Source organism: Temnothorax americanus, unplaced genomic scaffold, assembly GCF_048541705.1.
Source record: "Temnothorax americanus isolate GAGA-0224 unplaced genomic scaffold, ASM4854170v1 Scaffold8, whole genome shotgun sequence".
NCBI lineage: Eukaryota > Metazoa > Arthropoda > Insecta > Hymenoptera > Formicidae > Temnothorax > Temnothorax americanus.
The window spans coordinates 482,270-506,080 of NW_027509802.1; the positions used below are offsets into that span (position 1 = coordinate 482,270).

The 23,811-nt window shown below is 37.3% G+C and overlaps 1 protein-coding gene across 1 annotated transcript in view; it reads left to right on the forward strand.

The window, feature by feature from the left end:
• Window positions 1–23,811, forward strand: part of LOC143907153 (uncharacterized) — a 63,835-nt gene that overhangs the window by 7,292 nt on the left and 32,732 nt on the right. Inside the window, exon 3 of the mRNA XM_077423704.1 lies at window positions 2,601–2,687. The gene's annotated coding sequence lies outside the window, so the exon portion shown is untranslated. The remainder of the gene's footprint in view (window positions 1–2,600; window positions 2,688–23,811) is intronic.

Here is a 23,811-nt window from a genome sequence, read left to right on the forward strand (position 1 = left end):
ATTTTGAATAACCGCCTTTCGTGTTTTTCCAGCGACGTAAACACTCTCTATTGAATTTTATGCGGCATTTTATAAGGAAAACGAAGCAAGCGAGATACACAACGGCTTTTCACGATAGACAATTCTTTCTTCCTGAATATCGAAGGAAGTAATCATGCGTATATTGAAGTTTAACGAAACAAACGAAATATAATCTTATACGGAATAAGCTATACAATTTGCATATAACGCTACATGTAATCCGAATCTTTGATTAATTGGAAATTTTTCTAATAATATTTTACTAATTTATCTAATAATATTTTTATCTGGTTTGATTCTCAATAACGAAATGTTAAATTGAAATTTGCTTTCAATAACAATTATTAAAATGAGGCCCATTTGATCAAAAAATTTTGATTATTTTTGGTAAATAAAACTGCTGTATCAAATGCTCGATTTCTCATCTTTTATCAAATGTATTTGTAATCACGCGTGAGCGATAATGGTATCGCAAAGGCTCGACCGTTACCGGATATTTTTTCAGTGCTGATAACAAAAATTCGAAATGCTCTGTATGTGTACACGTTATTCAATGCAGCTCGTTGTTTATCGCAAATTTAATACGCTCACGATACCAGGCTCGAGTCTGCGATCTGAATTCTGTAAATATTATCGTTACGAAGTAATGTGCTTTCGCTCGAGACACGCCAAGGGCCGATGCTGATGTATGGTTCTGAGAAGCGTGCAACTGATAATTAACAGTTCATTCGAACGCGCATAACCGCCGCACGAGCTGACGTTGACGGATCGTTCGTGACGACGAAATATTCAACGACTAACGAATTAATTTTGTGCATAAACGAGGAAAAGACATGGCTTGACAATTATGATGAGAATTGCGCATTTGAAACATGATAATTGCGTATTTAAAACGTATTAATTACGACCTGCATAATGTGCCTTTATTTCAGTGTCCACAATTTAGCTCGCTTATCACGAATATCCAAGAGAAAGGGAGACAGACAGAGACAGAAACAGAGACAGAGAGAGAGAGAGAGAGAGCGTGAGAGAGAGAGAGAGAGAGAGAGAGCGTGAGAGAGAGAGAGAGAGAGAGAGAGAGAGAGAGAGAGAGAGAGACAAATGACAATAAATCTTCTGTTAGGAGCAAACAATTTCGTAATGCGAATATTCTATCCTTTATTTTCTGTATTATGCGCGGATTGCGAGAATCAGGAGCCGCGAATCAATATTTTGATGAGGATATATATTTAGATCTTAACCAACTACAATATCCTATTATTACATGCTTCGTATTACTAAACCAGATAATATAATTTATCACGATAATATCTCTTTATAAGAAATAATAGAGAATTTGTAGATTTATTTTTTAAATATTAGATTTTTTAAATAAACATTTTTAACAAACTTTAATATGTTCTGGTATTCTGGAAAACTAGCTAAAAATTCTGCTTTTGGTCACATCTGCCCATTGATTACGCGGTTATCATTTCGTTTGTAATATTATCCCATATCTGCCGCATTTCATTCTTAGATCTTCTCGCATTTCGGCTCTCGCTTCGAAGATGCCACAGTGATGCGGCAATGGCCGGACATATGCATATCGGATATAGCTCGATAGCAAGACTTGGGCAGATGGATTCGACGCGGAACGTTACACATTCGCGGCACAGGCGCATTGTGTCGATCCTGATCCGATTACACGGCCCATTGAAGTCAGAAGTGCGATCTTTTAAAAGGGGCTAACGTAATGCGCTCGTTAAACGCCGCGAAGGCCGGACCGGAGTCGAGGATCGATATTTTCTGCGATGTGTTCCCTGGCTAGCGGCGTAGAAGGATACGCGTTGCCAACACAATCCTCCGCCCTCGCCGGCGTCGGCGTCGGCCAGATAATCTGGCGGAAAGCTCGTTACCCTCGTTGCCGCTCGTATTGCGGAATTACCGTAGTCCTCGAATTTGTACCGCGAGCGAAACCCCTCTCACCCTCGGACACTATACTGAAACCGCTATCTTTACTGGTTGCGGCCGGATGAAATGTACAAAAGCATCTCGAGCCGCATCCTTACGCGCGGTTATCAATAGCTATACCGTGAAAAACTCGCGGCGTAAATCCTCGATGAAGGTTTTCCGCATATCCTACGTTTTCCGATAAAAAGTGCGACTTTCGATACACCATGAAAGCTGCTCATACGCTATTTCTGATCATCTCGGTATATGGTTTTATATTATAGACAGAAATATTTCTGTGCAAAAATGTTTTTTATGTATTATATATAATACGTATTTTTTTACATAGATATTAAACAGTTAATTTAAGCGTCAATATTTGAAAAATTAATAAGATTTAATAAAAATTGATTTATTTGAGCAAATAATAATATTAAGATAACTACCAGTAAATAATAATTTAACATAAACAAGTCCTTTTATATCTATTTTATATTTTTTATATGCAATTAATATTATATATATAATTTTCCCGTTAAAAAATATCTCGATTGATACTCGTAATGTTATTCCGGAATTTTTTCAAGTGCACTGAAATAAACAATTCTTTTCAATATTTTTATTAATACTCTTTTTAAATGTTTTTTCAGAATAATTCAATAGCGGATATGGAGTTTGCGGGGAACAACGAAAACCACTTCGAAATCATCGTGTGTTTGCAGACGGAATCTGACAAGGTAGGCAGATAAAATATTACACAAACGTCGTATAACAATATGATAAAGATGAGAAGCTATATTTTGCGTTGGGCTATCTGCTAAATGCTTTGCTGTCATAATTGGATCTCCCCTTGTACGTTAGCTGCGAACACATTTTCTCGTTTGCAACGCGATGCCGCGGGCGTTGCGGAACACTGGCTTTTCCGTTCTTTACTATAGTTACAATGCAGAATACAAGACGATATATCTCGACATTCTACATATTCAATTTACCACTTTTAGCATTTTGTATTTTTTCTCCGATATCACCTTTCTTTCAAACGACAATCTCAGTTGACAATTACTCCGTATAGAATTAAAATCGGTATAACTTCGACGTTCAATTTTTAATTTCTTGCATTTTTAACAACGGATTTTAGTTTAAAAAAATTATACCAATTTAAAATGAAGGATGAATTAAATTATCCACAATTTTCTGTAAACTATTTCATAAGCTATTTATAAATATGCCAGAGAAGAAACAGTTCTTCTCTTTTAACCAATATCGCATCTGTCATATTAACGAGGAATGCATAATGCTACTAAGGTTAGAAATAGCTACACCTACTTTTCTTAGCTTCTTTCGTTCGCCTTTTACTCAAATTAAAGTCCATTTCATCGAATCTGATAGGAGAGTGCAATGGGATACGCGGCCGTGCTCAATTTTAATATACAAATGGAGCCAATATACTCTAAAAGAGATAATTGCATTAGGCCAACTCGATACGGATGCTCATAATTCAAGAACCCGTTGCCCATCTATTTAGGACGTCCATGAGCGACGCGGCGACCCTTTATTTAAGTGTACGCCGCCCCTGGCACTCGCCCGTGCTCCTTCATCCGCGACCGATCGAGAACCGTCGAATAAATGATCGACGAAACGGGAGAGGAAATTTATATCTCATTTACTCGATATATACCTTCCCTTAAGTACAAAGTGCGCCTTTCATCTCCCTTTTACTTGCGAACGTTGCCGCGCGCGCATGTGTACATCGATAAACGTGTAAGTGTTATTCGCGCGAAAGAATTTAATGCTAGAGATGCACCTAAATTTCCGCGACAAGAGAAACAGTTGGAGAAAGTTTCGCTATTTTATCCGCTTGCTTGAACAGGCTCGTAAATAATTTATATCGTTTGCATTTAATGTATACTAATTTAACACATTTCGAAGAACTTTCTTTTCTGTATTAAAATCTATCTAATTGATTTGATATCTTTTGCACATCTACATTTCTTGTACCGTCAAAAATTCTTATTTTAAAATTAATTTTATTGATAGAAAGTTAAAAATGAAAGATTTCGCAATGAAATAATAATATGTAGTTTTTACATCTCCGAGTACATATATTTTGCTGTCGCCATAATAAGAGACATAACTCCGATAGACGAAACTTTATATTTGCTTTATAAACATTTTCCTTTTACTCTCGCAGAAATGTTTGCGAATGCAATAGGACAGGATAGAACGCGGAATAATACGGAAAATCTCAATTCCTGACGGAAATTTCTCAAGTGCACTTTGCCACACAATAACGCGTACAAAGTGCAATGAAATCCTCGCCGTTGTTATAGTGTTGCAGTTGAAGTGCAATTGTAGTTTGCACTTTGACCGTGATGAGAGCGGTAATAATAACAAGCGCAATTTATGTAAAGTATTTACGTATTTTAACAAAGTTTTCATTGTATCGTAACAGAGAGTTTGTTTTCAGTATATAATGATATTGCATGTGCATGCTGAAGTATATATAGAAGTTCGGCCAGAGTAATGTTTACTAAATAAAAATACCGAATAAAGTACTTCTATGTTACAAAATTATATGACAAATATTTACAAAAACAGATATGGTATAGAAAATAAATTTATATTTTTATTTATTTTTTTATCGTACATGTTCAGCATTGAAAAAATTTATTAAAAAACTTTTCTATTTTTTCTCTAATAGAATATTACGTTATATTTTTTCTCCATTACAAAAAAAAAGATCGTATCCACGATTGTTCGACAAATATAGACACTGAAAGGATCAAGTTAAGCACATTTAAAAACGGTCGGTAACAAATTTGTCTCTCATTAAAACTCCCATCCCTCTTGTCATTCGTGTTACGAGTGGCAGTAGTACTTTTATCCGTTTACGAAGCATGAAAACTCTCTGACGATCTCTTTAACACCGTCAGGCGAGCCGTCAGGCTGGCCTGACTGGCTTGAATCCCGTTTCGGGCCGAGCGGGTGGCGCAAAAAGCGCCCCGTCGCGTATTTTCCACGGCGATCTCTCGCAGGAGTTTGGGTATCCTGGCAACCGGCGACCCAGCAGCCGGCTGGATCACCTCCAAGGGCAACGATCTGGGTTAACGTCGCCGAATTCGTGCCGACGCCGACGCCACCGCCGCGCGCCGTCCCGTATTTCTGAGACACGCCTGACGAATTGGCTTTGAAGCTTACACCGTTGCCAGCGAATCGATTCACCCGTTTGTGGCGATGTTACCGTAAAGGGATATCCCGAAGGAGATAAAGCCCGGGGAAATAAAGCGAATAAAGAGCTGTGAGCGCGTTGCAAATTTTTCGGGTCGGGTCGATGTATGCGTCGATCGTGGGCGGGCGAAACGTTATTGCGCGGCGGTTCGCAACCCTTCCGCTACTCCCGGGACGACGACGCGGCGTGCGGTACATTGCAAATAGGATGCAACGTCTTACGACGTCTTACAACGTCTAGAAAATGTATATACGAACGTGCAATCGCGTTTACATACTTTTCAGGAAGAACGCTTGAAAGACTTTTGCTATCGAAAGGCAACATTCGAGTCGAGCTATGAAATTAATCTTCGATTACTGTAGCGAATTGCAACGTCGCGACGTCGGCACTGATATTTCATATATTGCTAATTGCTATAGCATTAGTTAGAAACTATGGAATACTCTGTCGCGAATACGCGCGAATTATAGATTGCGTGGAACGAGTTTTGAGTCATATTATATGTACCAAGGATATCGAATTATTGCGCGAAACTGCAAAGTGGCTGCACTGACCTTTCGCTGCTACAGCTCGCACGTAACAACTATATTTTTAACGCCGCTCCCGGCAGGCCGCCCCACGTATTTCGCATTAGAGCGAACTTTGCACTTTAATAAACCATTATATCGTCATTGTTCGGAAATGTTTTCAACGTTTCTCGTAATTGATCTGAGAATGATCGATCTCATCGCCTCAGTCGATTCATGCGTTAGCCCAACGTATGCGACGAGCGCGTGTATTACGAGATTTCAGACCGTTATCTTTCGACCCAGATACGTACGTACCTCTGTCAGGCGAGTGCATTCATGTCGACGGGGTCACTGCAAATGTAGCGTAAGCGGAAACATCGATGCCATAAGGTCTGGCGCGTTAACACACACAGTGCCCACGTCCGTGCGGTATATGCGCTTAGGTGGACGAGACCACCCGGTATATTTATTATATTTGTTCAAGGCCGATGCGCTTAATGCCGTGCCTGCGTAATGATTCATATAATACGCGGCAATATGCTACAGTATTGTCTGGGCAGATTGAAAGTAGGATCAAAGGGGCGGAATGAGGTGGAGGGTTGGAGGCATAAAAGCACCATGGGTGGATCACGAAGCGGAATTGTGGTGCGTTCAACCTGCGAAAGGGTAAATTCGACAGATGCAGCCAAGATATCGATTAGGCGGGATAGCCCGCCGCGCGTTATGGCTGCGCCGTTATCAGAGCTTTTTTTAAGCGACGACGTATTCCGTATTTTATTCTACAAAACTTTCACGGACATCTTTAACTTTCGCGACATTGTCGTCACGCGTAATAAAACAGCTGTGCCTGTGCACGGTTGACGGCTTGAGGAGAAAGATTTGAATGACACGTTTGGAAAGTTCATGGATGCCTGTCATTGAATTGCGATCGATGTTAAAGTTGAACGGAAACGTTTTTTACGCGCGGTATTCCGTATAGCTTTGCGTATAATTGGAAACACTCGATAGCTCTTTAACGCTTCGAAAGGGTCAAGTGATCGTTGAATAATGGAATAACGATCATTGAGATGTGTCTTCTCCGCTCGCTCGTATAGCATCCGCATACGTTACCGGTGTTCATTTGCTATTGAAAGCCGTATACGTTATTGTGCGTATGTGTGTCATGCGTTGTTAAACAGCAATGGCTTTTCAATGTATGTTTTTAAATGGATTATCATAAAACGGGCGAACATACATCACTTCGAGGTCCGCATACATAAAATAAACGGGACAAGAAAAGAATAGAAAAGAGAATAATTTTATAGCAATTATATTGTGATTTTTCTTGTCAAAAATATTTTCGAAAGTTTATTCAAATTGTGTCTATTATTAAGTTTAACTAATATTTAATTATTTTTGTATATTGCTTGCTAAAAAATTTTCCTATGAAAATAGTTACAAAATATTAGAAAATCTCTTGGTTTAATCAAACTTTTCCAAAAGTTTCTCATACCTATCAAAAGTCTAGCGCATTACTGCATTTTCTGTACCTATAGTACGTAGATATCCATCATATTCATGACACTGGCTTCCATGTTATCTTACTCAAACGTGAGAAGAGTACGAGGGTATCGCATAATATTGTAAGAACCTATAAGTATATCCCTTCCTTATATATTGAATAAGAGGACAAAGTGCGAAATGCGATAAAATGATAAAAATACATCAGGGGAAAAAAGCGGGAGTACAAGGACCGAACAACGGAAAATTTGATGAAGAGAGGTATAGAATGTGTGGGGATGTTTTATGTAGTGAAAAATGTCATTATATATTTTTTGATATTTTGTTTTTAAAGCATCAAAAGTATATAAATATAAAATTATCTCGCGAAAAGAAGCTTGCGAAAATTTTATGTTAATATTTTAGTATCATTGCATTAAAATATTCCAATATTGATATTAAAACTGTTGGAAAAAGCGTCAACACTCGTGATACATATGGAAATTGCGGTGTCGTTATACCTTTGAATATTGTACAGAATTTTATATTTTATAATATGTGTCTAAACTATTGGTGTGCCAGACAGCACCTATCGTATTGCATGTATTTTTTAACGCGGACGAAGTTGCACGAGGATAGCATGTAACATGGAAATGGAATATTTATATTTATTTTATATACTATAGAATGCACAAAGTTCGATTACAAATTTCGTATAACGAAAACGTGATACTGACACCTCAATATTTGTTAAAAATCTCTCATTAAAATCAACATTGAGTGTTCTATAGGATACTATACCATATTAAGCATAAAATTATTTTTACTTCAAAAGCGTTAACGAAGGTGCGATTTTATTACTTTGTCACCTTATACCTCTCGTAATGTATATTACGATCCGGCGCTGTTCGAATAACCGTGACAAACGGTCGAGGACTAGTTTTCGCTTGGATCAATTCCAAAACATCGTAATATGCGAGGTATACACGTGTCGTATGGCGCATCCACATATATCTCACCAGTTTGTTGCGGGCGAAAAACACAAGCGTACTATTCGCTTTTTATTCATATTTTACGTAGGTATATACTTCCTTCCGTCGCGTTTTCCGATACATGCGCTTCATGCCTGTCCCGCGTATGTCATGGGCGCAGCTGACGGATTGGCGCACCGCATGACGATTCCGGAATGTATAGCACTCTCTCGGAGTGAACTTAACGGTAGTCGCGTTTCAATCCTAACGGGAATGAACGGAGATTGCAAAATATGCAATTGTTCCTCTCACACATCCGATCGTTTTTTAATTATCTTTATTTATACATTTATTCAAGCTGATGTCTTTATGCAGTGAAAATATAGTCTTGATAGATTTTATCGCGAAATATCAACATTAATTTAGGAATTAATCATTCTGCTGGCAAAAACACTTATTCTTCATATTAACTAACTGTAATTCAACGTTGATTCAACTTTTGCGTGAAAAACAACAGGACAACGGAACAAAATCATAAAGTACATATAAGCAAACACGTAAAAAAGAGGTAAAAATGAGAAAATATGAAAATCTTTCTATCATGCGGTATATGCACACGGTAATGAGACACCAAAATAAATTGTCGGCGAGAAAGTTGACATATCCACATTCTCAAGAACCACTCGAGTGCCTCGTCGCTTCTTCGATCGAAATCGCGATGCATGCTCGCGGCCGTCTCCGCCGGTTTTCCGGCATTCTAATTTACAGCCTGTCAAAGCTATGTGCCGAGCCATCACTCAGGCACTCATATCGCGGAAAATATGCATAATTCATGGAACCCCGGCGTGTGCCGCGTACAATATTCCGCGAAGGTCGGCGGACGAGCGACGAGCGCTATCCGAGCCTCGGCTCGCGATCGACCACTTGAAAACTCGCCGCTACTCGAATTTGTATGCTCGATGTGGAGCGCCGTGAGCCCCGGCGGATGGGGTGCGTTCAGGCGCACCCGCCGGGTTCATTTGAAATATCTAAATGGATTAATTTTATCGATCGAACTGCCGCGTTCAACCGGGATGCGGGAGACGATACGACATTAACTCTGTGTGCTTATCAAAGAGATTTAACGAATCTCGGATAATGGTTAAATGCATCGAGACAATAAAATGTCGAAGAAGAGTTGCCACGACGCGCGACGTATAGATATTCTTAAACGATGTCATCTGAAATTGCATAAATTTTTTTTGTTAATATATATTATCGTAAATTTTATTATCTTGAGACTCACGTTAAGAAATAGAATTATTAAAACAGCAAGCTTGCAAATTATATCCAGCGAAAAATTGATTGCGAAATAATAACAATAATAACGCTCGACGAGTAACGGTCTTAAAAAAATTGTCCTTATACGTTTCCTCAAATATCGCAGGACTTATCGTTATTCTTGAGGATCATAGTAATTCCTCTCGCATGTACAGCGACGCATGCATAAAAGGGTGCATTGTGCTGCTTCCTTCCGCATTTCCGTCAGTTTTTATCGCACAATCGTCTCGTCTCGCCTTTCATTTTTGCGAGTCACGTATGAGAGGCACGACGGTCCCGACGTCGACGAATAAAGAGGATAACCGACCGGGGGACAACAACGATCGCGACGTCGTCGTCGTCCCGACGACCGACGGCTCTCAGGTTATTACGGTAAAGGTCGACGAATTTCCCCGGCAGCCGGGCGTCGCGTTGTCCGCCCATGCGGAATCCGTGGGGAAATGCGCCGCGCCGGGGAGAAACTGCATGTGCGCGCACACGCACGCACGCATCGCCGGCTCGTTACGATACGAACGGGCCGTGTTCCACGACGCGGCTCACTTTCCGCGTGTGACATGTGTCTGTCAACTCGGCGAGACCCGGCACTGTCACCCGCATCTTCGTCGAACAGCGTGTCGCTAATATGGTGTCCCTTCATCGTCGACACGCTATCGACAAGTCCTCCTACGTGTGATATCGACTTTAACGCACGACCGATTGCGTCATCACGCGAAACGCAACGTCTTCGGCGAAATCTGATGAATTATGCAAGTTATACTGTTATATACGGTGATACGTCTTTTTCACACTCGCGATGCGGAAAATCGTAGGAGGCTAGACATGATTTTCAAAATATAAACATTTCTCTCTGAGATTATGTTCACACATTTTTGCTTTTGCTATTTCAATTGTGGTTTTTTTTTTTTTTTACGTAATCATGAAAATTTATTTTATCTTATGTGAGATATATTTAAATTGAAACGAACATTTTCTCCATTATTTAGCAGCATACTAATCTTAAGTCATAGCGCGTGACGCGTAACATAATTATCCACAATCTGTCGATAATTTCATCAAAAATGATATGTTGGACAATTTTAGTTGGCTAGATATATTGATTTTAGGACTAACTAGGACGAATCAATATATACCAATTTAATGTTAACTAATTCTGTAATTAGACGTATCCTAGATATATCTTAGTTCCTATTTTAAAAGCTATTTTATGACTCTATACAAGTCTTCTGACGTTCTTGATATTAAGTTACATTGTATTAACTTCAACGCTTGCCGACGTTAGTTTTTGGCTTGTTCGCTTGAGAAGTAGGTTAGATGGGTCATTATCGTTTCCGGCTATTATGAACTACTATAAAAGATCATCTTCCGTGTTCTCGGCGCTTGCTTCGTAAATTTTGTCTCACAGAATTAACACCAGCTCCTCTCTCGTACACTGAGACTCTCTTTAGTTACTTCCCTGTTTACCACCTGTCTACCGCTGTTATCAAGCTTGCCTAGCCGTAGGCGTTGAATTCATTGGAAGCGATACAGAAAGCCGGGGTTTTACAGTTGGTAGAACAGGGTCTATGAGGGTTAATGGTTGGAAAAACCTTTATGCAGCATGATTGTGGTCTGAGTACCAAAAAGTTAAATTTAAAATTACATACATTTATTTATTTTATATATAAGCTTTTACAATTATTGTACTTAATATTAGCCATTTTTTTACTGGATATATTGTATTTATTTTAGAAGAAAATAGTTAGAAATGTTTAAGGAAGATCTGAATAAGAATATAATTTATGATTACAGAAAAAAGTAATAATATTAAGTGAGTTTAACTGAGTTTAGAATGAGTGTTGTAATCTCTAGAACGAGAATTGTGGTGACGGTTTTTCTTTGTCGAGCTTTACGTAATTCTTGTGGACAAAAGAATTTCCGACGAATGAAATCCTATTGTAACTGAAGTTTTATCGGATCGATCCCTTCGATATTTTTTTTTTGCTTTTATCGAAATCACTCGGAATAAACGTCTTCGAGAAAAATGGTGGTAATGTTTGCATAGACGACGTCTTTTCTTGCCCAGATTTGAGGGACTCCTGTTTTGAATAATGGAAGATATGGGATGAATAAATTTTTAGATCGTCGTCAGACTCAGGTTGAAGATCTTGTCGGCTTCAACGTGATCCGTTTAAAAGATCTATCAGATATAATGTACCCCAGAAATAAAAATAAAAAAAAAAAATTTCCTTTATATCGAACTTTATCAAAGTTTTTCCATGCGACATTAAATTTTATTAAAATAACGAATTATAAATATACCATAGTTACTTATTATAAATATATTTCAATCCTCCGTTACATTTTTCTCTCGTCTCGATCGTGATCATTTTCGGCTGCTGTATCGACTGATGAGAGAGATATACGCTAATATATATATATAATGACGAGTTTTGGTCCTCGTTAAAAAGAGCTTAATAGTAATCCGGTATTGATCGCGCTGCAAGATTCGGTTCTCGACGGCCGCAAAGGTGCGGAATAAAATTCATCGACTGCCATGATCCTGAGAGTACATCAAAGCCGATAAAGCGAGGGAGGACAGTCGCGACGGGGTCGAGGGACGTTCGTGGAACGGATGGAACGGAGACTAAATGTAGCGTATAATTTAGACAGCAGCTGTGCGGCGCGACAAATATAATTCGACGCATCAATCTGCGGCTTCGGGGTCGAACTTCGCCTATGAGAGGCGCGATAGTGTTACATTGAAGCACCGTGCAGTGTATCAAGCTGCCATGTTGTTCATACCAAGGGCGCCTATGTGAGATGATACATTCAGAATGACATATAGATATCTTTGGGCCCTAAAGCGTTTGAGAGAACAGTAAAAAGGAAATGTGAGAAATTCTAATAATTGAAATAAATCAAACGAATTTTTAATAAGCACATGAACTTAAAAGCGATCTCAAATAGTCTCGTATATTTCTTATTTAATGGGCAAATAATTTACCGGAGATGCTTTGTATGCCAGGAAAATGGAAGAGAGCGAAAAAAGCATCATTAGGACGGAGATGTACCAGGGAAAATGAAGGGATGACGACAAACGAATATTAATACCGATGTACTGTGACTTACGCACAACGGCATTTCGCGCGAATATTGATAAAGAACTTGGAGAGGGCTCGCCCTGTCTCCCTACGTCTTTGCACCGTCGCGATTCATAAATGCAAAGGGTCGCGTTGAAGAGAAACGATTAATCATAGCGACGTGCAATCTAGTGTCAAGCGTATTTATCATTTGCAAAATATGTTGATTATTTGGAGATGCGCTCGCAAATGGATTCGTGCGGTGATCTTTCCGCGGTAAAGATATAGTACGGATACACACACACACACACACACACACACAGCCAAGTAAGTGGACATTAATATGAATATCTAATATAAGAACTTATGCCATGAACAATTTGGGGAAATGCTTTTCATTATCTATTAGATAGACTTTACGCTGCCAATATGAGCCAAATAGTCTTTATATTTGAGTATTTCCAATATTCAAGCGCTGCTTTTGTCAACCGAATACATAACAAGATTGTATTCTCAGATTGAAGGATTTTGTTATATTTCATGACAGTCTGTTATTCGGAAAAAATAGAAGATCTTTAAAATCATACAGAAAATTTTGTGAACTGTAAATATTATATTATAATAAATTAAGCAAGAAAGATAATGATGGATCTCAGACACGAACAATTGCAAAATTATTTAATGTTAAAAGTAATACAATTTTGAAGAATTTTGAATTGCGCATCTGAAATATTATTAAAGTCGGCACGTTCACAATTTTAAACAAATATCCCCATTTGTTATTGTCTCAAATAAAATATCGATTGAAACATATCGAAGGACTTAAATATCTCACTTAAAGTCGAATTTGGCACGCAACTTGTCGAGAAAATCGAAGATGTTTACCGGGAATAAATGTACGGAATCGATTAAGATGATTACGAAAATATCACGAGCTAATAGAAACAGACAAATTTATTTCGGAAAGTTTATTGACTTTGACGCAGGTCGAAGTTTAAGATGTTCTCGACAGTCCACAATTTCGGGACTTTATCAAGACGTGAAATTATTCGTCTGTTCTTCATCGTAAACTTTCAAGTGGCACGCGCAGAGAATTTCCAGAATAGATTGACAGCTTCAAGATAATCACTCAAGATCTCAATTACATCAGATTATTGTTAAGTTACTAAATCACATAATATACAGGTATCAGACGGGAAGGGAGTGGAAAAAGAAACTAGGTTTGCGAAAATCGATAAAGAGAAAGAGCGAAGACATGTATGTATATGTCTAAATATGTGAGAAATATTGTAGGAAAAGCGGTGTGATTATACAGAATGTTTTTAATTAGAGAAAATTTTGAGATAAACATTAATTATTTTTGCGTGTTCTAATTTATTAATTATTATTCTACTCATATATATACACACACACACACATAAACACACACAATAAGCAATATTTATCAAATAGAATTAAAAATACTTGTTCAATTAATATATATAATTTTTATTTGCAGAAAACATAATATTTATACATATTTTATACATATTACTTTAACAAGTAAAAATTTGAAATTCATAATTCAAAGTGTGAAGATATGCCGAAGAACACAGCAATCCTCTTGTGAGACTTATACTCGGTCAGTTCGTTGACCTATTAATTCTCTGTTGAAAGGAGGGTTCGTATGTGTACTGAGTGCGGCGACGCCTCCGATATCGAAAACGTGACCGGCTTCGCCTTTTCGAACCTAAACATCTCACAGAAAACACTTACGTGGCTCTCCAGCACCGTCGGTTGTAACAAAACGAATGACGCCATCGACCGTGTCGGAGCTAACTGCTTAACGACGTTTCGATAAACTTTCCGGTGGGACTGAAAATTCCGCGTCGCCTTCGCCAGTATTTCCCTCGCCCTGGGTGCTGCGATAAATTTCGGCTTGCATGATACATAATAAAAGTAACGTCAGAACGCCGCGGTAACGAGTGTGGAATGTGTAAAAATAGATCTGTGGCGCAACGAATGTGTCAGGATGTTTTTGCTTTTACGACCATAAAAACACGTCTGTGGCGTAACAAAGCGCGAAATATATCTCAGTATATTTCTAAAGAAACGTAGATAGAAGGTAATTTTAGAAAAAAAAAATTTTAAATAAAAATTATCATCTCTGTTATATATGAGTATGCTATTATATAAAAATTTAACGGCAAAGAAAATCTTTTAAGATGATCTTAAAATAGAAATAGTCAATTGAATAATATTTTTCCGTCCCAATTACGTTACGTATAAAGCTATTTTTATGAGAAAATTTCATTTTAAGTTACTATAACATAAAATTGCAGAAAGGCACTACATATTCCCGGATATAGTGCGCTTTTTTTTGCGAGATTCCCACGGGACGGGGAACTGACAAAAGTCTGTCGCGCCAATGGTAAGTACAAAATTAAGGGTCTCGTCCCGAGATGTTCGGTAAAGGGGATACGCTCCTATATGGTCTCCCGGGGCGCATCTCCTTGGAAAGGTTCCTAGTTCACGTGCTGGATGCGCTAACACTAACTGCTGAATGTACCCCTCGCATGCCTAGCCGCGGATCCGCTCATGTATATTCTATTCGCAGTTGCACGCACCCTATAAAGAGAAAACAACGATCTCCACCTAGTGTATGACTTTCCGTTCTGCAATAAGCAGCGTGTCCTTTATCATGCGGCTGTATGTGTGAGCGGCCCTTATGTCCCGGCGTATGTGACGAAAATTTCAATATCCGGCCGAGAGGCACAAAAGTAGGCGGAAAAGTTGAAATAAAGCGAAGTGGGTTACTGCGAGATACGAAAGAAGGAATCAAGCGGAATCTTTGGCATTTTTATCATCTATAATATCTTTATCGTAAATTTTCATTCTTTTCTCTTTTATGAATATCTTAGTCAGATGATAGGACGTTATACGCGAAATAAGCTTACATTCTTTTCATTTTCCAGAGCGTGAATAAGCACGTGCTATTTTTCATTCATTCCTTGTGATATTAATTTGACACAAAAACAGACAGGGAAAGGAAGTACAAATTTTTACGATATATTCTCAGCTAAAAATATGAAATGTATATATATAAATATGCGATCCATTTTGCTTGCTACGAGTGACAATGATATTTCGAGCGAGACATGAATGTGTCTTTTAATTTCTATATTAATTCCGCAAAATCTGTCACAAATTTGATTAAACATCATCTTCATTCATTCAGCTTGACTTAAAATTCTAATCAAGTATCCGCTGATAAGCCGCTTAATAAAATAGAAAAGAAAATCTTGTTTATATATGTATATCTATATTTGATTTATGAGGCTTTATTGGTTATTAATTAATGTTTTAGAAACTATATAATTCCACAACTTTTTTTACTACGGAATTGAAGTTATCTCGCTGCGACTTCACTCCTTTTTACGACACAGCGCATTTTCTTATAAGCGAGACCTTATAACGAAAAGCGCAATATTTTACCAACCAGACGTTAAGTCGCGAGAACAGTTGCAATAAAGAGATCCATATAGGCTGAGGTATGAAAAAAAATACGCCGAAAATGTGCGAGGAAGAATGTGCCGGGATTTCTGTCTACTCACAGACATCGTAGATCGTTGCTATATATATTTCATAAAAATCTGTTTATATTATACAATTTTGATGGAATATATTAACAGTGTCAATTTAATTTTCCATTGGTTACAATCTTGCAGAATACAAAATCAGTTTAGAATAAATGTTGTTTCTGTCGTTATATTTATATAAATATCACTATACTATATAGCAATCAACATATATATTTTAGCAAATTTTATTTATTAGCAATTAAATTTTGTATTATATGCCTGGTATTGCAACATATTTACTAAATTATGATTAATATCTTTTTTTTATTAAGTTTTTTATATAAATCAAACACAAAATTATAATCCTTATCTCATAGCAAGTAATATGTTACAGTAATGAGTTCACGAGGCGTAAAATTATTCTGAAGTTATTCGTCGGTCTTATTCGACTTAAAAGACACATATTTAATACCGTCATATATTTAACATGTCAAATATGAAATAACGGTGAGATTAGTTAGCTTTAACCTTATTATTTGTGTTTGCACGCTGCTTCATAACTTCATATACAATGCCGTCAGCCGTCACGCACGCCGTATTGTCATTTGCGTAGCGAGACTCGAGCGAGCAAGCATGGGTCGATCGCTCCAGCTCCGCGTGTCGTCGTCGTTACTACCTTTCGAAACGCGATTGCGATGAGTTGTTAGAAACGTCTAAACTTTGTTGTTCCATATCATTATTAAAATTAAATTGTCAACGTGCTATCATTTAACTTCCGCCCGCGGTTAATAACTCGTGAGTGATGGCTATACTTATTCAAAGTATTAGATAATTCACGCGAATTACTTTTTCAGAAAGAAAGTAAGAGAGGAATGGGAAGTAATAAATTATAAGTAATTTACTGGGACATTTATTGCGAAGAGTTCTCTCCTTTTTTTATCACATTTGGATTCGACATCGCGTTTCGAAAATTAGAGTGACAGATAAACTCGAAAAGCAGAGGATTCTAATGAAAATCGCCATGTGTGTGTACAAACGAGTTTGTATAGTCAGCGGACAGATATTAAAATACGGAGTTAATTACGGTTTATATATATTCTCGCATCGCGACGTGTATTTCGTATCGTCTTTTGGACGTTTCGCCCATTGAAGTGTAATTTGCATACTTTTTAATTAAAAGTACGAAGCAATTCATGAGCCATTCGAGTAATTCTAATAATGAGAAACGACCTAATGAACGACCGTTTGTTAATAATTAATCTAAAAAACAGAATCTTTGGCATACATTTATCTTACAGTAAGTTAAATATTTCATAGAAAGAGAGGCATGCAACGCGAGGTACCTACTTATTTTTGCACGACGTATGACCGTTGTATATAGTTATTTCGCAATATGTTATCATACACATAATTACTTCATATTAGGGGTATTCAAATAAGTTAAAGTTTAACGGTTTGACAGGTTATGTCGGGTTAAAGTCGAGTAAAAAGTTAATTAATTAACTTTGGGCGCGCTACTCTTTAAGGTTATGCAAAATACATAAGTGACTCATTAACTTATCACATTAATCTTTGGGTTAAAATTTTAAAAATTAACTTTTTACCCGACTTTAACCCGACATAACCTGCCAAACCGTTTAACTTATTTGAATACCCCTAATATGAAGTATTTTCTAAAAGCGAGTGATTGGTATACTGCCTTTGTTTATTTGATAGTGGCACATTACGGTATATACCAAGTCCGCCATGCTCAGTATTGTTAATTAATGAAACTGAATTAAATAGCAGCTCGAGATGCCATCATGATAAATACTCACGCTTATATGCTGAAATGCATGAATAATTAATTTGTTAGTCTATATTAGTAATTAATACTTACAATTAGTGTCTCGTAAACTTATCACCAACTATACATAATTTGTCGAAGTTGATATGTCGCACTATTTGTTTAATTAAGATAGGAATTGAAATATGGAAATTGCAGATTGTTTCATGATATTACGAGCGATAATTACTGCTTCGATATTCAGAATAGATTGCAATATTTAATTTTGACAGTAATAGATTTACGGGTGGTTGAATATAAAATTCTTAATTAGCTAGTTATTAATTTAATTTATTGACCGAGCGGAATGGATCAACTTCGAGTCGCGCGGTCTCGCGACGCGTAAATACATAAGTCATAATTAACTCCACGTTCTAATGTTTGCCGTGTACATACAAATTTCTTATTTGTATTTACGGTGATTTATCAAAACTTTCTACTCTTTCCGAGATTCATCTATTTTCGAGACGTCGGGAGATATTCCGAGCAAATCGTATAGCTTCGTACGATTTTATTTTTCTCGTATTTTTCTTCTGTCACAATGTCATAAAGTGCGCATCGCGAATGTCCGTGTAAGGTATCGTACGATTATCGTATGTGATTAGTACGCGCGCGATCATAATTTATTGTCAGTGTGTGAGTGCAACGAAGAAACGTGAGAAGAGAGTAAGCAAAACTAGTTATTTATTTGTTATTTATTATCTGGAGCGGGGAATTAATTCCCGTGGTAGTCACACACATGTGGCACATTTCATGCGCGTTTAAGATTTATAATTTTTGAATTCTTTGTATAAGAATTGGAGATTTTAATTAATTAAATTTTTTATGAAAGTTTTTATATATACTTAAGAATTAAAGGTTTTTGTTGGGAATTGTATTTTATTGAATATCTTCTTATTTAAAACAAACGAATAAATTATTGAATATCTACTTATTTTAAACAGACGAATAAAATCAATGCGCGCGGAATAGAACACTTCTTTATATAATAATAATAAATTATAAATTCATTCGTATTTTTATAAAATTATTATATATAAAAATAAAAATATATCCCGCAATCCGATAATAATAAAAAATACGGAAAGGGTTTAACATTCGTTATTATGAAATATTATATGTAGAATCCACCGTTTATAAAATTCGCAAATACATATAACGATGAATTAATGATTCGTCCTATAATTTTTTACATCATTGAATTTTATAGTTTAATCGCTTTTTTCTTCTCATCAACTAAAAGAACGGGAAGAAGGACAAATAATCTTACTTAAAACGAGATAAGTGAATTGTCTTTCGCGAAATCGTTCGTAAGATTTATGAATTGAGAAACATCGCCCTGGTGCAATCGCATCGCGTTACGGCCCGATCGATTTTTCCAATACGAGAATATCGTTCCCGGGGGTTGCGTCACGGGAACAGTCGTATTTAATGAGCACTCGAGTACTCGCGTAAAATCGAGTCACCGTTCTTCATCCGCGAACTTCTCCGATATCGCCGCCAATTTCGATGCTTCTGGCGTTAATAAAGTTCCGACCAATTAGCTACGCGCTCATTAAGAAGGACTGGCACCACTGAGCGGTGCGCAAGGGTCAGGTTTGCTTTGTGCGTGAATTGAGAAGGAAGTAGAAGGAGAACGATGAGACACGAGAATCAGATAAGGAAGGATGGAGAGAAGAAAAGAGGAAGCAGGCGGACCTCGCAATAAGTAGCTTAATTTTCTTAATTAACATCAGTCTATCGTCCGGACCATCGCGCGACTTTGAGCGATTCGTCGTAGCTCTTTCATGCTCAAAACCGTCGGATATTGCGAGTGTAAATAAAAAATACGTTTTCTATGCGTTCCGCGCGGGTAAATCGAAAGCGATATAACATCGATTGATTCAGATTTCGACGTGAAACACGTCGAAGAACAGTCTCTAAACGTGAGTTCTATCGACAACCTTATTGTTTAATCGAATATAGTTAGCAAATATTAATCTTGTTGCTCGATATTGTAGCGCTTATCTGCGATACAGATATAGAGAAAGACAATTTCGTTAATGCAGTTAGGACTGATTGATGTTGGCTGGCGGAATCCACTAAATTAAACGACTTCATGTTTATTCATGACGGCCAAAATCCTATAGGATCGGCCTAAAATGCATTTTCTCATGTCTATAATTCTCGGAACTTGGACGTGTACTGCTATCAGAATCCCTGGCTTTCGAGCGAAGATTATGGTACAAACATCGCGCATATATGCATATGTCGCGTCGGCTAGACTCTCAGTGCTATATAATATATCTTATCGTCATAGCTTGAAATAGAACGACTCAAATGGGGCATTGCGCGAATTTGTATGACAAAGAATAAATACGCGTTATCCTTGAAAAATATATCTCTTTGTTCATCTCATTGTTAATTTAATGACTAAGCTAAAAAAATTGATTAAGGAAAAGGTATCCGATTAAAAGGAAAAAGAGAAGTTTCATATATATATATATATATATATATATATAATTACCGAAAATGTTTTAATATATTAAATATATGAAATGTAAAAAATTACACACATATATTAAATATATTAAATATATTAATTATCCTAATATGTGTTAAAAATTGATAAAATTAAACATTGTGAAGTCAAGCACTAATTTGATTAGTTATCTAAAAATAAATATTATATATTTAAATACACAGTTATATCAATTTCGAATATTCAGTCTACAGTCAAGTGAGTTTATAAACTTTTGCCTTTATTTCCGAAACTTTATAAAAACGGGAATCTCTATAAGCGCCTGCCTTATGTTAGATCCGATCCTGGTGGTTGTCGCATCCGCCGTTGATTATTTCGTTTCCGCGGCGTTTATTTCTGTCCGCCCTTTTTCATACGCGATTATATACTCACGTGTTGTGCACGAGGTGTGCATCTAAAGCGAGGGGGGTGCAAGAGAGATGCAGACGGCGCGGCGATTATTACAGGGTTAATGAGAGAGTGGTAATTGGTTGCGGCGAGCCGCCCATGCCGACCAGCCACCGCCGATCGTTCGCTACACTTGCTAGCCCTGGGCACTGATCGTCACGTTTAATTTGAGAGCAAGCGAGGGCGAGAGAGACACGCGCGCAGAATGAGAGAGAAAGAGAGAGAGAGAGAGAGCTCGCGTATTTGTCTCTGCGTATACAGGGTAATTGTCGGAAAATACGATGACGTGGCGACAACCCCCCACCAGGTCAGGGACGCACGCTGGAGCCGGCCAGGTTCTCCGTTCTAATACGAAAATAGTCACTTAACGTTAAAGTAACATTTCAACGTTCAATTAGTTATAAATGAGGGAATATTAAAAATGAGTAATGAGTAACGATAATTAGTTTATATTGTAATCTTTTATGCGATTAAGTTTTTATTATTTTACGTATGTTAATGGCTGCAATTGCGATAGAGGCAGTAATATGATTAACGTGAATTTTCAAATACAAAGAATTTAAATAAAATTACTTCTAATGGTCTTGTCAATTGAATACTAAACTGAATTTGTATCTGATATTGTAGAGTATTTGTACTATCTTTTTTGTTTACTATTATCTTTAGTTTGAAAACATTAAAAATGTTGCGAATTATATTAATGTAACACGATTTTAACCAACAAGAATTAATTCTGATGCTTTTATTCGTGAAATTATCTTCCTTCCTGAATTCGAGCATATTTCACCCGACCGAAGTGTGATATTTTCCCGCGTTACTTGGAGCTCTAATTTCGTAACGTTGTTCATATTCAGGGTTAAGGGCTCTCGCGCTTGCTTCTCTTCGGGAGAACATCACTCTGACGGTTAATGAGGCGTAGAGAATATATACACGAGAGCGATCGATGACACGTTGAACTTGTTGTGTGTGTGTGTGATTTTATTGAAGAGCCGGCGACACGCGTTTTAAGGCGATAACGGACTTTTTGTGTAATTCATGATTAATCGGATTAATGAGGGAACGGTAATTGGCTGTGGCGAGCTCGCGTCCCGGCTACATTCTCCCTCTCTCTGGACCGCATCCCCTTATAAAGCCCGGATACATGGCGCCGCGTATATGCCGGCGTTGCCGGCAACATGACGAACAACGTCGGGTCATCAATTTATTGCGTGACGCCAATTTCGCGAGTTGCGCGAGCAATCGCTTGGCGTTTCGCGCCTCGTATTATCGGATCGCACATCATACGCGTCAGCGACATTAAACATAACGTTATAAGACCGCTTAGCCGGGGGCCGGTCGTTTTGGATAATGGACACGGGATTTGCCTGCCTTCGTTTTTCATGTATGCGGCGCGAGCCGTTAAGTGGATCGCATTTGAGTTTTCGTATAATTTTAGTCATCGTCAAATCTGATTGCATCCGACGAACGCATTTCGCCATTCCACTTCAATTTATCTCTAAACTCTATAATATATATTTGAATTTACTTTACTTTCATTTAATATAAAATGATATTATAAAAAATTTTATGAATAATTTTTAAATATTATTCATATATATATATTTTAAAAATAATATTAAGTAAATAGGAAATACTATTTTTTCATAAATTAATTACATGTCTAAAAATCTCAAGATATATTGTTTGCGTCGATGTCGATTTATATATATAGCGATAACCAAATTTTCAAAGTGGAATTGCATGGCATTTAAAACAGGACCAATAAGTTCCTGTTTTAGAATAGTAACCTCCTAGCACAAACTCGATAAAATCCAAGTCTATATATATGTGAAGCTCGATGCAGAATATAGAGCGATCTATTAACTTGCACGACCAGACATTTGACATATCCTGGTTAGGAAAAAGTAAACCAGATACCACACTATCTCTGGTCCCTATCTCTTTCTGATAAATGCCTGTACAGATAGGATGGGAAAACCACGAGTTTGTATATCCATAACTGATATCGACACTGATAGTGATACGTGTCAAGATCTGCCAGCTGCAAACTGAATAAAAGCATGTCGCGCACAGCTCAACTGAAGTGCATCCGGTGCATCTATATATATCGGGACGCATCGCGTTGAAACGAGGATTGATATGTAACATAGGTCCGATTTCGTCGGGGCTCACTGAGGCGCGACGTTAAGACGATAATAGAATTTTCATGTAATCCTTAGTAATTCCCTTGCGGTCGCGCAGGAACTCACGACGTGGACTAACTACTAACTCCCTTGGCGAATGCCCACCTCTCGGGACATATGAACGGGAAAAGTGCTCATTGTTCCCCCTCTCTATCTGTCACGCGACGCTTCTTGTACCCGTTTTTAAATTCCCTCGAGGGTTAATTGCCCGATGTTTTGACGCGCGAGTTATCCGCAAAAGGTTTTTATGGCTGGCCACAGTCACTAGCGGCGAGCTCGAAGTGCTCGAACTATTTCGCTGTCCGCCGTTTCGTGAGATTGCACAAACTCGAGAATTTGCATGGACAAAAGCGAGAACATCCAATTTTTAGAAGTAAGAATTTATCTGTATTATTCTGTTACACATCGATTACAAAACTGAAAGATTTTTTATTATATAGCGTGAGTTTTGGGATTGCTTTTTTCGGACTAAGCACTTATTAGATTTATGATTATTATTATTTCGAGTATAGAAACTTTTAATTTTTTACATTCAAAGTTAATTATATATTTTTTTAAATCTACTTTTATAGTTGATATAAAAATATTTTTGGTAATCCAATTATCAAGATTTTGTGTATATGTAATTTAAGTAAAAAAAGTTCTCAATAATTTTGTCTAGTTTGTTATTAAAGACAACTACTAGTTGTATACAATTAAAAAACTGTCTTATTTTACCGATATTTAATATTTTTGTTTAAATTGTTTGCTAATTAACCGGAAAATCTATTATTAAAACTACCGCTGGATAATTCTAAAATAGCCTTTATGTATACCAA